Genomic DNA, 12,402 nt, shown 5'->3' with positions numbered 1-12,402 from the left:
TTTACATGCTGGAAAAGATGCTTTGAAAATTTTTCTTAGCCATGGTATTTTGACCCCCCTGCCATGGTATATTGAACCCCCTACTATAGACCTCCAATTTAAAAAAAAAATCCTAGCCAACAAATTGTAAATTAGATAATCTGCAATACTATTTATCTAAAACAGGGGGGTTCAATTTTCCATGGTGGGGTTCAAAATACCATATGGGAAAAATGACCCCGGGGTCAAAATACCATGCGGTATAATGACCCCTGGGTCAATTTTCCATATGGTATTTTGACCGCGGGTTCACTTTTCAGGGGGTTTAAACAAAGTTTAATTTTAGACCTTTCGACCTTAATGTGGACCAGTTTAAAATTTAAAATCCAAATACACGGTTCGATTCGGTATTTCATATAACCCCAGTGAATTAATTTTTTGATGATATCATAATAGTTTAATTTTGAATCCTATTTCGATCCTTTGGACCCCAATGTGGACCAATCAAAAAACGGAGCCCAAAATTCAAAATTTAAATACAAGGTTAGAACCCCAAAAATTCAAATTTTGATGAAATCAAATAAAGTTTAATTTGGGGTCCTTTGGTCCTCAATGTGGACCGATTGAAAAACGAGGCCAAAAACCAAAATTTAAATACACGGTTAAATTCGGCATATTAAAGAAAAATAAATAAATTCAAGACTTTGAACTAAATCCCGTTGAAATTGGTAAAGAAATAAGCAATTTATACAAAGTATTAATAAGTATTGTCCCGGTTTTTTTTTTGGTCTCTTATTCCTAACGGTTAGGGCCATAATCCCCAAAATCAATCCCATCCTTACTTTTATTATATGGAACGCTGTGGTACAATTTCATAGAGATGATTAGACTTACACTCAATTCATTGTCTTTCGGCGTGTTTACCAAGACATTACGCACGATATTGCGTCTCAAATGGTAACGTCATTTTTTTTACGTTTTACGGCGATTAATGATTATCATGATATTTCGCTTGCAATTTCTGTTTTGCACATCAATATTGATACTTAATGTTTGGTTGTACTGAATATGCATGAAATATTTCCCATTGAAAGTAACGTAAGCAACAAACAACAAAATATATCGTATTTGGGTAATACATAAGTCTATATGAAAAAGAAGATATATACGGTATGATGAGTGCCAATGAGACAACTCTCTACCAGAGACCAATTGACATAAAACGTAATAAAATGCAATGTTTCCCCATTTTGATCCGAAAAGGAAGAAGATATATATTTTGAATTAATTAAAAAATGTTTGTCGGGAATTACAAGTTAAACGGGTCTTGCTTATAAAATTCACTGTACTTTCTTTAATAACGGAACAATTAAATTAAGAGATGAAACAATTGTCAGAAAAAAGGTTAGTTCTATTCATCTCATATGTTTACAAGCCTTGTATGATATGGAGAGGTATATAGCCATGCTTCAGGTCCAATTTTATTTTTACTTTCAAGTTCTATACATATGAATCTTATCGCACAGAAATAAAAAAAATCGCAGTTTTACGCTCCCCAAATTTGAAAATTTGAAAAAGATTATTTTTTATCTTCTCGTAATACACAATTTTTTCACAACTAAAGAACCTCATCTAAACGAACAACCCCAGCCATCGGAAATTTTTTTTATACTTTGTTTTCTTTTTGATAGTATCTGACTATCAAGAAAATTCTATCTGAGGAAATATATACAGATGATCCACCATAAATAGCGTCCCGAATTTACAACGTTCAAAACGTATGAAAATCGTCCAGTGGACAAACTTGCAAGACATTTCATTTCTTTGAAAACGAAGTCGTTTTGACTACGCAAATTATCAAAAATCATGTAGCTGTGTTGAAGAGTTAAAGTACAATTACGGAAAAGCAATATTTAGCATGCAACAAATCTAAATTTTCAATAATAACGTCGCAAATGACAGTTTATTTGTAAAAAGCGGCGAAATTCGACATTGGACATCTTGCAAGACATTTGCCAGAAGCCGTTGCCTTTTTATATGTGGTGTGAGTGCTGCAAAAATTCGATTTTGATATGGTCTATATATGTACTTTTGTGATCATAATTTACACAAACAAAATTTCATATAATCTTACATTTTGAAAACTTAAGATTTTCCTAAATCTGACCATAATGGACACTTTTTGTTTTTGCCAAAAAATAACGTTGGTTGTTACAGGAATGCATATTCAGTAATATTGTAATACTTTATATATAAAGCATATCATTCATTTGAATTTTCGCGGATATAACACTGTTTTGAAGAACACAAACACCCCTGCTAAAGTTATTATGCGTATAGTCTGTTACGTCTGACACGCATATTTTGGACGTTTTGTCAATATGTTGTCCTTATTTTAGACTATTGTAAAATGTGATAAAACAGTTTGTAGTTTTTTTCAGAATAGTTTTTACTAGTCTAGTCTATGGATAAAAAATTTATATTACTTCACTGTTATGATTTTATAGAAAAGCTGTTTATTAGTGTGGACTGGTTGATTACACGGTATTGACGCAATTACGTGCGTAACATCCAAACATTGAACAATTTTATATTTGAAACATTATTTTCGGTCAAAAGTTACCAAAGTTGTAGTTCTGCAAGATCACATTTTACGGGAACTTCTCTTCACCTTCCTCAAGTTTCATTTAAATCTTGCTATAACTTTATATGCTGTGCTGTATGTATAGATACGCAGCCAAGTCATATCGGAATGGAAACGTTAAATCTAATGCCTCATGCAGGCGAATGTCACTATATCTGCACGTTAAAGAATCATTGAAATATCTCCTTGTGGTCTGAGTGATCCGTAGCCTATTGCAAGGCAAGATTTCTGCCCTATTCGACACAGCTTCTTTCAAAAGAGGCAGTTTATATTTGTGCTAACAATTCTTAATGAATTGGCATATTTTGTTTTTGTCCTGAATATGCATGAAATACTGCAATTACATGTGTATTCAACAGGAATCATTCTTTAAAAACGTTCTTTTATGCATAGATGTACAAGAGATATATAATACAATTTCATTGTATTTTCGGCATAAACGCAATTATGACCAGCATGTTGTTGGTTAGAAAACATTTATTTAGTCTTAGATGCATGATTTTTATACGACCGCAAAAAAAATTTTGTGGTCGTATATTGGTATGACGTTGGCGTCGTCGTCGTCGTTGTCCTGCGTCGTCCGAAGACACATTGGTTTTCGCACTCTAACTTTAGTTTAAGGGAATGGATCTCTATGAAATTTTACCACAAAAGGAAGGTTGGGATTGATTTTGGGGGTTATGGTACCAACAGTAAAGGAATTAGGGCCAAAAATAAGCATTTTTGTAACTTCCAGACATAACTTGTGTGTAAGTGTATGGATCTCTCTGAAATTGTACTACAAGGTTCCATATCACAAAGGGAAAGCTGGAATTGAGTTTGGGGGTAATTGCCGAAACGTTTAGGAATTGGGGGCCAAAAAGGGGCCAAAAATAAGCATTTTTCTAGTTTCCAGACAATAACTTGTGTTCAAGTGTATGGATCTCTCTGAAATTGTACTGCAAGGTACCATACCACAAAGTGAAGGCTGGGATTGATGATGGGGGTAATTGCCTCAATATTTTAGGAATAAGGGGCCAAAAAGGGGCAAAAAACAAGCATTTTTCTAGTTTCAGGACAATAACTTGTGTGTAAGTGTATGGATCTCTCTGAAATTGTACTACAAGGTTCCATATCACAAAGGGAAAGCTGGGTTTGAGTTTGGGGGTAATTGCCTCCTAAACGTTTAGGAATTTGGGGCCAAAAAGGGGCCAAAAAACACATTTTTCTAGTTTCCAGACAATAACTTGTGTTCAAGTGTATGGATCTCTCTGAAATTGTACTGCAAGGTACCATACCACAAAGGGAAGGCTGGGATTGAGTTTGGGGGTGATGAATCATAAGGGGGTTCAAAAAATTTGGGGGGGGGATTTTTTTTTTTTTTTCCTTTTTTTTCCTTTTTTTTTTTCTTTTAAAATTTTCCATTTTAAGTTGGTTATTTCTGATTTATATTTAAAAGCAAATAATAATGATATGGTAGGAGATACACACCAAACAGGATGTGTAAATTATTATATAATAAGTATTGTGCAATAGCAAGAAATTTTCAATTGCACAGTATTGCACAAAAGCAAGAAATCTTCAATTGCACAGTATTGCGCAATAGCAAGAAATTTTCAATTGCACAGTATTGCGCAATAGCAAGAAATATCCAATAGCACAATATTGCGCAATAGCAAGAAATTGTCAATTGTACAGTATTGCGCAATAGCAAGAAATATTTAATTGCACAGTTGTGTGCAAAAGAAAATACTTCGTATAAATTGCTTATTTCTTGACCAATTTCAATGGGGTTTTATTCTTGAATTCTTGGGGTTCTTTAATATGCTGAATCTTACCGTGTATTTAGTTTTTGGATTTTGGGCCCTGTTTTTAAATTGGTCCACATTGAGGTCCAAAGGGTCCAAAATTAAACTTTGTTTGATTTCATCAAAAATTGAAATATTGGGGTTCTTTGATATGCCGAATCTAACCGTGTATTGAGATTCTTAATTTTTGGTTCCGTTTTCAAATTGGTCTACATTAAGGTCCAAAGGGTCCAAAATTAAACTTAGTTTGATTTTAACAAAAATTGAATTCTTAGGGTTCTTTGATATGCTGAATCTAAACATGTATTTAGATTTTTGATTATGGGCCCAGTTTTCAAGTTGGTCCAAATCGGGGTCCAAAATTAAACTTTGTTTGATTTGAACAAAAATTGAATATATGGGGTTCTTTGATATGCTGAATCTAACCATGTATTTAGATTTTTGATTTTTGGGCCCCGTTATCAACTTTGTCCACATTGAGGTCAAAAGGGTCCAAAATTAAACTTTGTTTGATTTCATCAAAAATTGAATTCTTGGGGTTCTTTGATATGCTGAATCTAACCATGTATTTAGATTTTGGATATTGGACCATAATAGGTGAATGTCCAATTTAAAATTTTTAAGCTCTTAGACCACATTCATTCTGTGTCAGAAACCTATGCTGTGTCAAATATTTAATCACAATCCAAATGCAAAGCTGTATCAAGCTTGAATGTTGTGTCCATACTTGCCCCAACTGTTCAGGGTTCGACCTCTGTGGTCGTATCAAGCTGCGCCCTGCGGAGCATTTTATTTATATTAGTTGTTATTGGCTTTGAACTAGCTGTCAGTAACTGCGAGTACTCTAAGATCTGTATCAAAGTTAGTGTCTTCTTGTTGTTGGGATGTACAAGTTCCTGGTCATGTCCACGTGTTTTTGTTATATGTATTTCTATTTGTATCCATCTGATAAGTTAAATCTTTTTCAACTGATTTTTATAGTTCGTTCTTATGTTGTACTGTAACATCACTGTCCAAGGTTAGGGGGAAGGTTGGGTTCCCGATTACATGTTTAACCACCGCCACATTCTGTATGTACATGTATGTGCCTGTCCCAAACCAGGAGCCTGTAATTCAGTGGTTGTCGTTTGTTGCTGTGTTACATATTTGTTTTTCGTTCATCCTTTTGTACATTAATTAGGCGTTAGTTTTCTAGTTTGAATTGTTTTACATTTAATATTTATATAGTACATTTATGTATTGGCTTTATAATATCTATGCGGTATGGGCTTTGCTCATTGTTGAAGGCCGTATGGTGACATATAACTGTTAATTTCTGTGTCATTTGGTCTCTTGTGGAGAGTGTATACCACATCTTTTTTATATTCACTTATACTAGTATATTATGGGAAATATACATTGGCTCCCTTTCATCCAACTAAAAGTAAATTATAGCAATAACTTTTAAAACTGTTGTCAGTACATCTGTTTTAATGGGGGGAAATATACAAGAGCAATAGCGAAATTAATATTAGTTTGAGCTGCTACTACTACTAGTATAACATAGAGGGGATGAAGGGCTGCCTTGATAAATAATCTGGGAATGATTAAAATTAAAGTCACTTAAAGGAAATTTGAAAATTGAATCAAAAAAATTTACACCAAGATCAAATGTTCATGGGGTTCAAAATACCATACATGACAGATATAAAGGTGGACGAGTTATAAACAATGAAATTATCTGAAATTTAAAAATATGAATTTAAAAAAAACCATTGTAAATCAATCTCAATGCCGTTTTTAACCAATGGCTAAAACTTAACCAGCCAAAAAGTACCGGTTAAATTTATCCGGCGGATAGCACGTTTTATCCACTGGATAAATTTTGAGCAATAGAAATAATCCATTGGTTTAAAGTTAACCAGTGGATAAGCAGTTTAACCATTGGCTAACACTATCCAACGTTTTGAGCAACCCATTCCAGATAATCATAGAAAAGTTGTCTGTTTAGCTAATTTCCTAGGTAATAATTGTCATCAGACAATCATAGAAAAGTTGTCTGTTTAGCTGATTTCCCAGGTAATGATAGTCATCAGATAATCATAGAAAAGTTGTCTTTGTTGATGTTTGTTGTTTTTCTTATTTTTAAAGCAAATTCTTTATGCTATGGCATATAGCCATCTTTGTGACCCAGATCAGGCCAAAGTTTTTGAGCAGATTCCTCTTCTGTCATTCTAAAAATCCTTTATATGTATTCTAATGAAACACATTAATTGAAACAGTTGAAAAACAACAGTGGGTTCATGAAGTTTCAACATATGTTCTTGTAGATGAATTTTTATACGCCCGTCAATTTTTGACGGGACGTATTATGGTTTACAAATGTCCAGCGTCCGTCCGTCTGTCCGTCTGTCTGTCCGGCGTAAACATGTCGCACCGTAACTTGAGAATGAATTATCCAAATTTCATGAAACTTAACATAGTTGTTTCTTATGATGGTCAAACAATCTGTATACTTTTTGGTGAAAATAAGATTAAAACTTTTTGAGTTACAGGACTTAGTTACTAAAACAGGTGTGTGTTTTTTTTCACATGTCGCGCCGTATCTCAAAAACAATTTATGATTATTGCTTAAAACTTTACACACTTCTTAGTTATATTAATCTTAAGATCTGTATACTTTTGGGTGATGATTCAAAATTTTATTTTAGAGATATTGAGTATTTTGTTAAAAAAGGGGGAGGGGTTTTTCACATGTCACGCCGTATCTCAAAAACTGTTTATGATTATTGCTTAAGACTTTACACACTTCTTAGTTATATTAACCTTAAGATCTGTATACTTTTTGGTGATGATTCAAAATTTTATTTTTGAGTTATTGCGTATTTTGTAAAAAAAGGGGTAGGGGTTTTTCACATGTCGCGCCGTATCTCAAAAACGATTTATGATTATTGCTTAAAATTTTACACACTTCTAAGTTATATTAATCTAAAGATATATTAATCTAAAGATCTGTATACTTTTTGGTTTTGATTCAAAATTTTATTTTTGAGATATTGATTTTTTTTTTTTTAAAAGGGGGGTTTTCACATGTCGCGCCGTATCTCAAAAACGATTTATGATTATTGCTTAAAATTTTACACACTTCTTAGTTATATAAATCTTAAGATCTGTATACTTTTTGGTTTTGATTCAAAATTTTATTTTAGAGATATTGAGTTTTTTGTAAAAAAAAAAGGGGGGTTTTCGCATGTCACGCCATATGTCAGAAACTATTTATGTTTATTGCATCAAAATTCACACACAAGACGACGGGCGTATCATGCGCTCATGGCGCAGCTGTTTATTGTATTTAAGGGAACAACCGTTTGACTATCAAAGAACGTAGAAGTCTGAGTGAAAAAGTGCATTTTTATACCTGCGATTTCGTTCTTGAGATGTTTCAACAAAATATTGAATCATGTCAGTTGTTGATTTAATATTGAAAATTTGACTAAATTATCCTTTATACAGTTTAATGTTATTTAACTCTTTTTGAAAGAGGTCAAGCTGCTCTTGTTCATTCATAAAATCATAGTTAATCACTACGCACGTTATAGTAATGTAATCTTATCTCACATTATTTGTTTTAAATTAAAAGGAGCAGTTTATGCGTTCTGATAACACTTACCATGTTTTTAATACTTCCTTGAAATTACGGGCTCTGTTATTTATTATGGGTTTCCTTAATTAGTGTAAACATATTTTATTAATTAAATTCAAGTTAAATAATGTACACAACTTGTCATTAACATATTAATACAATTGAATAATTAATAGGATCCGGAAACAAACTGTTAACTTATATTGTGTTTTTCTTAATTGCTGAATGATACTGATAGAATCCACTTTGTAAACAAATGATATAACTGATTACTTCTCGAGACATTGTCAAATGTCATAATGACCCTCTAGGCAATCGAAAATGAATACCTGTAATTCTCGGGAATTAAAAAGTTTCGTATTTTTATATTCTGAAGTTTTAAAAATCCAAAACATTTATTGCGAACCCAATGAAAGTTTTCCACAGTGCCATCTCTATCTTGACCAGGTATTTAAACTTTTGCAAGTTCACCTGTCCTATTGAATAAATACAATAGCTATTGTTCTCTGTGTAGTTTATTCTCTGGGACCTTTAAATTTCTTCTAAGAGAAATCTATCATTCATTGATTAAATTACCTGAGTAAAAAAATGATCTTATATGAAGACAAAAATACTTTTTTTATACTCATTAATTGCATGTGATGATGTATTTATTCAATATTAATAATATATTTTCATTCAGTTTAATATAAACATTGATTCAATCATAAAAAGTTAATTTCTAACAAAAGTTTTATCAATGTTCCTATTGAAATTTGATTTTTTTTGTTTAGTTATAGAATACATTTAAGAAGATCTTAATTTGAAACATCATTATTTTCAAGTTCTTATTCATGTCAAACAAATTTTTTTTTAAAAGGAACAATGTTGAAAGTTTTGTCAGAAATCAACTTTTTATGATTGAATCAATGTTTATATTAAACTGAATGAAAATATATTATTAATATTGAATAACTACATCATCACACACAGTTAATGAGTATAAAAAAAGTATTTTTGTCTACATATAAGATCATTTTTTTACTCAGGTAATTTAATCAATGAATGATAGATTTCTCTTAGAAGAAATTTTAAGGTCCCAAAGAATAAACTACACAGAGAACAATAGCTATTGTATTTATTCAATAGGACAAGTGAACTTGCAAAAGTTTAAATACCTGGTCAAGATAGAGATGGCACTGTGGAAAACTTTCATTGGGTTCGCAATAACTGAAAGAGTGTTTCTGTTTGTCGTATGTTAAACCCAAATAATCTTTTTATTTACTTTTTATAATGTTTCTTCATGTCTCTGGTTTTGTGTACTGTATAAATGTGTGATCATCGTCTTTTCATTGGATGGTGTAAAATAGATTTTTCAAGCATTGACCAATTCAGTGTTCCAGTTTGATAGTTTTCACAGGGCGGTCCACCCATCCTTTTCCGACTGACGCCCTGCCCGATTTTGTGAATTTGGACACGGAAAAAAGATTGTTTCTGATTTTGAACTTTTCCCAAGGGAGACAATCATGATCAGCCAATCAAAATCGTTGTTTCTCATAATTAGAGGGGTAAATTCAGTAAAAAATCTCCCATTGACTTTAATGCTAATCTATGTCTTGAATTAAATTTATACCTGATTTACCTTTAGAAATTGGAAGCTTTCATATATCATTCATGAAAGTACAAATGTAGCCCTATCTTTTGCAACAATAAAAACATAGGGTCATGCGGCATTTTTGGGCATTCACATGGCCTTGTTTACAAACACTGTAGATTCGCACTTAATTCCTTTACTGACCCCCATTACTTTTCAACCCTGTAGTAAAAAAATTTAGTACATTCAGCATTCATTTTTTAATTTTTTTTAACTCTAGTTTTGATCCATCTATCAAAAAATATTTATTACAAACATTATCTACCAATCAGAAGAGCACAGGACTTCAGTTTTGTACAGAAAGCTCTCCCCCAAATGGGCGGTCCCTGATGACGTATATTTATTTACTGAATTTACCCCTATAAGGGACTTTTTAACTTCTTTTCCTATTTTTGTTGTATTAATCATGTAATGTATCCAATTTTCAAGTTCCAGTTTCAATACAACATTCATAAAGGCTGAACTTGTAAAGAGGGAGAAAAATTTATACTAAAGCCCACACTGCGGCCAATGTATATTTGGTATATAAAGTTGCACATTGACTGTTTTTAAAAGAATGGTGTAAAATACTATGCTTAATAAATATGAATTGTTTTCTGTGTTTGCTTTGATCAGTATTGCAAGTACATCTAGGAACTAAAGTCTTGATGTACTCTTAGTTAAATTTTGCCTGATATGGAAGATTTTAATTAAATACCCTGAAAAAGACCACAAAAAGACTTTTCAAAGGTTTTTTAAGCAGTTTCATACCATAAAAAACAACAATTATGTTTCATTTTACTAAATCTGTGTTTTAATTACTTGTAAATTTCACAAAATGTCATTGATAACCACTCTGCAGAAGTTCCTGTTACCCCAACATCAGGATGGTTTCTTCGCCAAAACTAGACGGACAAAACTGAAGTAGAAAAAAGTGCCAAATATGAAAAAAATAAGACTGGGTATGACCAAACTTTGCATTTGGAACATAAAAGTAACAATTTAGAATATTAAAAAGCAATTATTTAACATAGCAATCCAATTACAAACATTTCAACACTAGTTTTATAGATGAAGGGTATATAATAATGAAAAGTTGTCTAGTATTTTTTTTTACTTAAAGAAACGCAATGAATTATGTAAAAATAAATGAATATCTTCATACGGTCAGATTATTCGAGTGTTAAAATACTAGAAAAGTGCTTATTTACAACATGATCTACAACTTAACATGGGGAACACAGCTAAAAAAAATACACTATGTCAAAGGGAGGTAATTCTGATTTTCCATATGATTTTACACACTATTAGGAGAAATATGTTCAAATGTGATTTAAAATGGGGAGAATATTTATGCCTTTTAATAATATCATAACTCTCAAGTGTAATTTCTATTGTTTCTTTCAATCTGGACACAAAACTGATTTTTTACCATATACCCCATGCTTCCTCCCACAGTACACTCAGAGCATCCTGGATAGCCGCGGTTAAACATACAAATTTGTATAAAAACAACTTTAACTGGTTCCAAAAGGCTTCCATTGCATTAATATTTACAGGAAATGAGTTTTGTGATTATTGTGTGGCCTTGAACAAGTACAGTGACAGAGTGCATATTTTCCTATAGGGGTAAATTCAGTAAAAAATCTCCCATTGACTTTAATGCTAATCTATGTCTTGAATTAAATTTATGCCTGATTTACCTTTAGAAATTGGAAGCTTTCATATATCATTCATGAAAGTACAAATGTAGCCCTATCTTTTGCAACAATAAAAACATAGGGTCATGCGGCATTTTTGGGCATTCACATGGCCTTGTTTACAAACACTGTAGATTCGCACTTAATTCCTTTACTGACCCCATTACTTTTCAACCCTGTAGTAAAAAAATTTAGTACATTCAGCATTCATTTTTTAATTTTTTTTAACTCTAGTTTTGATCCATCTATCAAAAAATATTTATTACAAACATTATCTACCAATCAGAAGAGCACAGGACTTCAGTTTTGTACAGAAAGCTCTCCCCCAAATGGGCGGTCCCTGATGACGTATATTTATTTACTGAATTTACCCCTATTGGGCATTGCAAACATTGCAAACATGCTAAATTTTGAACTTGTTTGGAACATTTGATTTGTATTCCTCTGTCTGTATGTCGGAATTGTACAAATCGTGATCATGGCAGATGAATTTTCATATGGAAGAAGGTTCTTACACAGCCTAAGAAGAAAAGCATGACTGATTGACAAAATTCAAAGATGCAGAACTACCATAAAACTTTTGTCTTATTTCTATCACAATGCCCAAGCGGGAAAGACGTTTAAAAGAAGAATTAGAAAAAAGTAAGGTACAAACAGGAGTTAAATTTGAATGACTTCTTTTGTACTACATGAGTGTTTTAAAAATATTTGATTTACAATCCTATGCAGAAAATTGTCAAGCATATTGACAATGACTTCATGAAACTTTAACTGAAAATTTCTTTATTTTAAAGTCTGTTGCATTATTCTTTTACGCAATTATGTCATTAGTTATGAAAGGGGTTAGGCATTAGCCAGTTCCCAAGTTAATTGACAGTTAACGTGCACTTCATGAAAATTTCAGAAGCTTATCCCATCTTCAAATCTTTAATCAGTACGTTTGAATGAATGATTTTTATTATAAAAAAAATATAGTTTGGTAGAACACTCGCCTCACGAAAGTTGAAATCATCAGCTGAATAGTTAAATTTAAACCAATTATACTTAAAATTAAATTA

At 32.0% G+C, this 12,402-nt stretch overlaps 1 protein-coding gene across 2 annotated transcripts in view; it reads left to right on the top strand.

The window, feature by feature from the left end:
* LOC127709123 (vitamin K-dependent gamma-carboxylase-like) overlaps positions 1–12,402 on the top strand; it is a 52,967-nt gene that overhangs the window by 28,245 nt on the left and 12,320 nt on the right. The gene's annotated exons all lie outside the window — the stretch shown is intronic.

The sequence above is a fragment of the Mytilus californianus genome, unplaced genomic scaffold (genome assembly GCF_021869535.1).
Source record: "Mytilus californianus isolate M0D057914Y unplaced genomic scaffold, xbMytCali1.0.p SCAF_7, whole genome shotgun sequence".
Classification (NCBI taxonomy): Eukaryota; Metazoa; Mollusca; class Bivalvia; order Mytilida; family Mytilidae; genus Mytilus; species Mytilus californianus.
The sequence above is the reverse complement of the archived record's forward strand: the minus strand, read 5'-3'. Positions and strand labels throughout refer to the sequence as shown.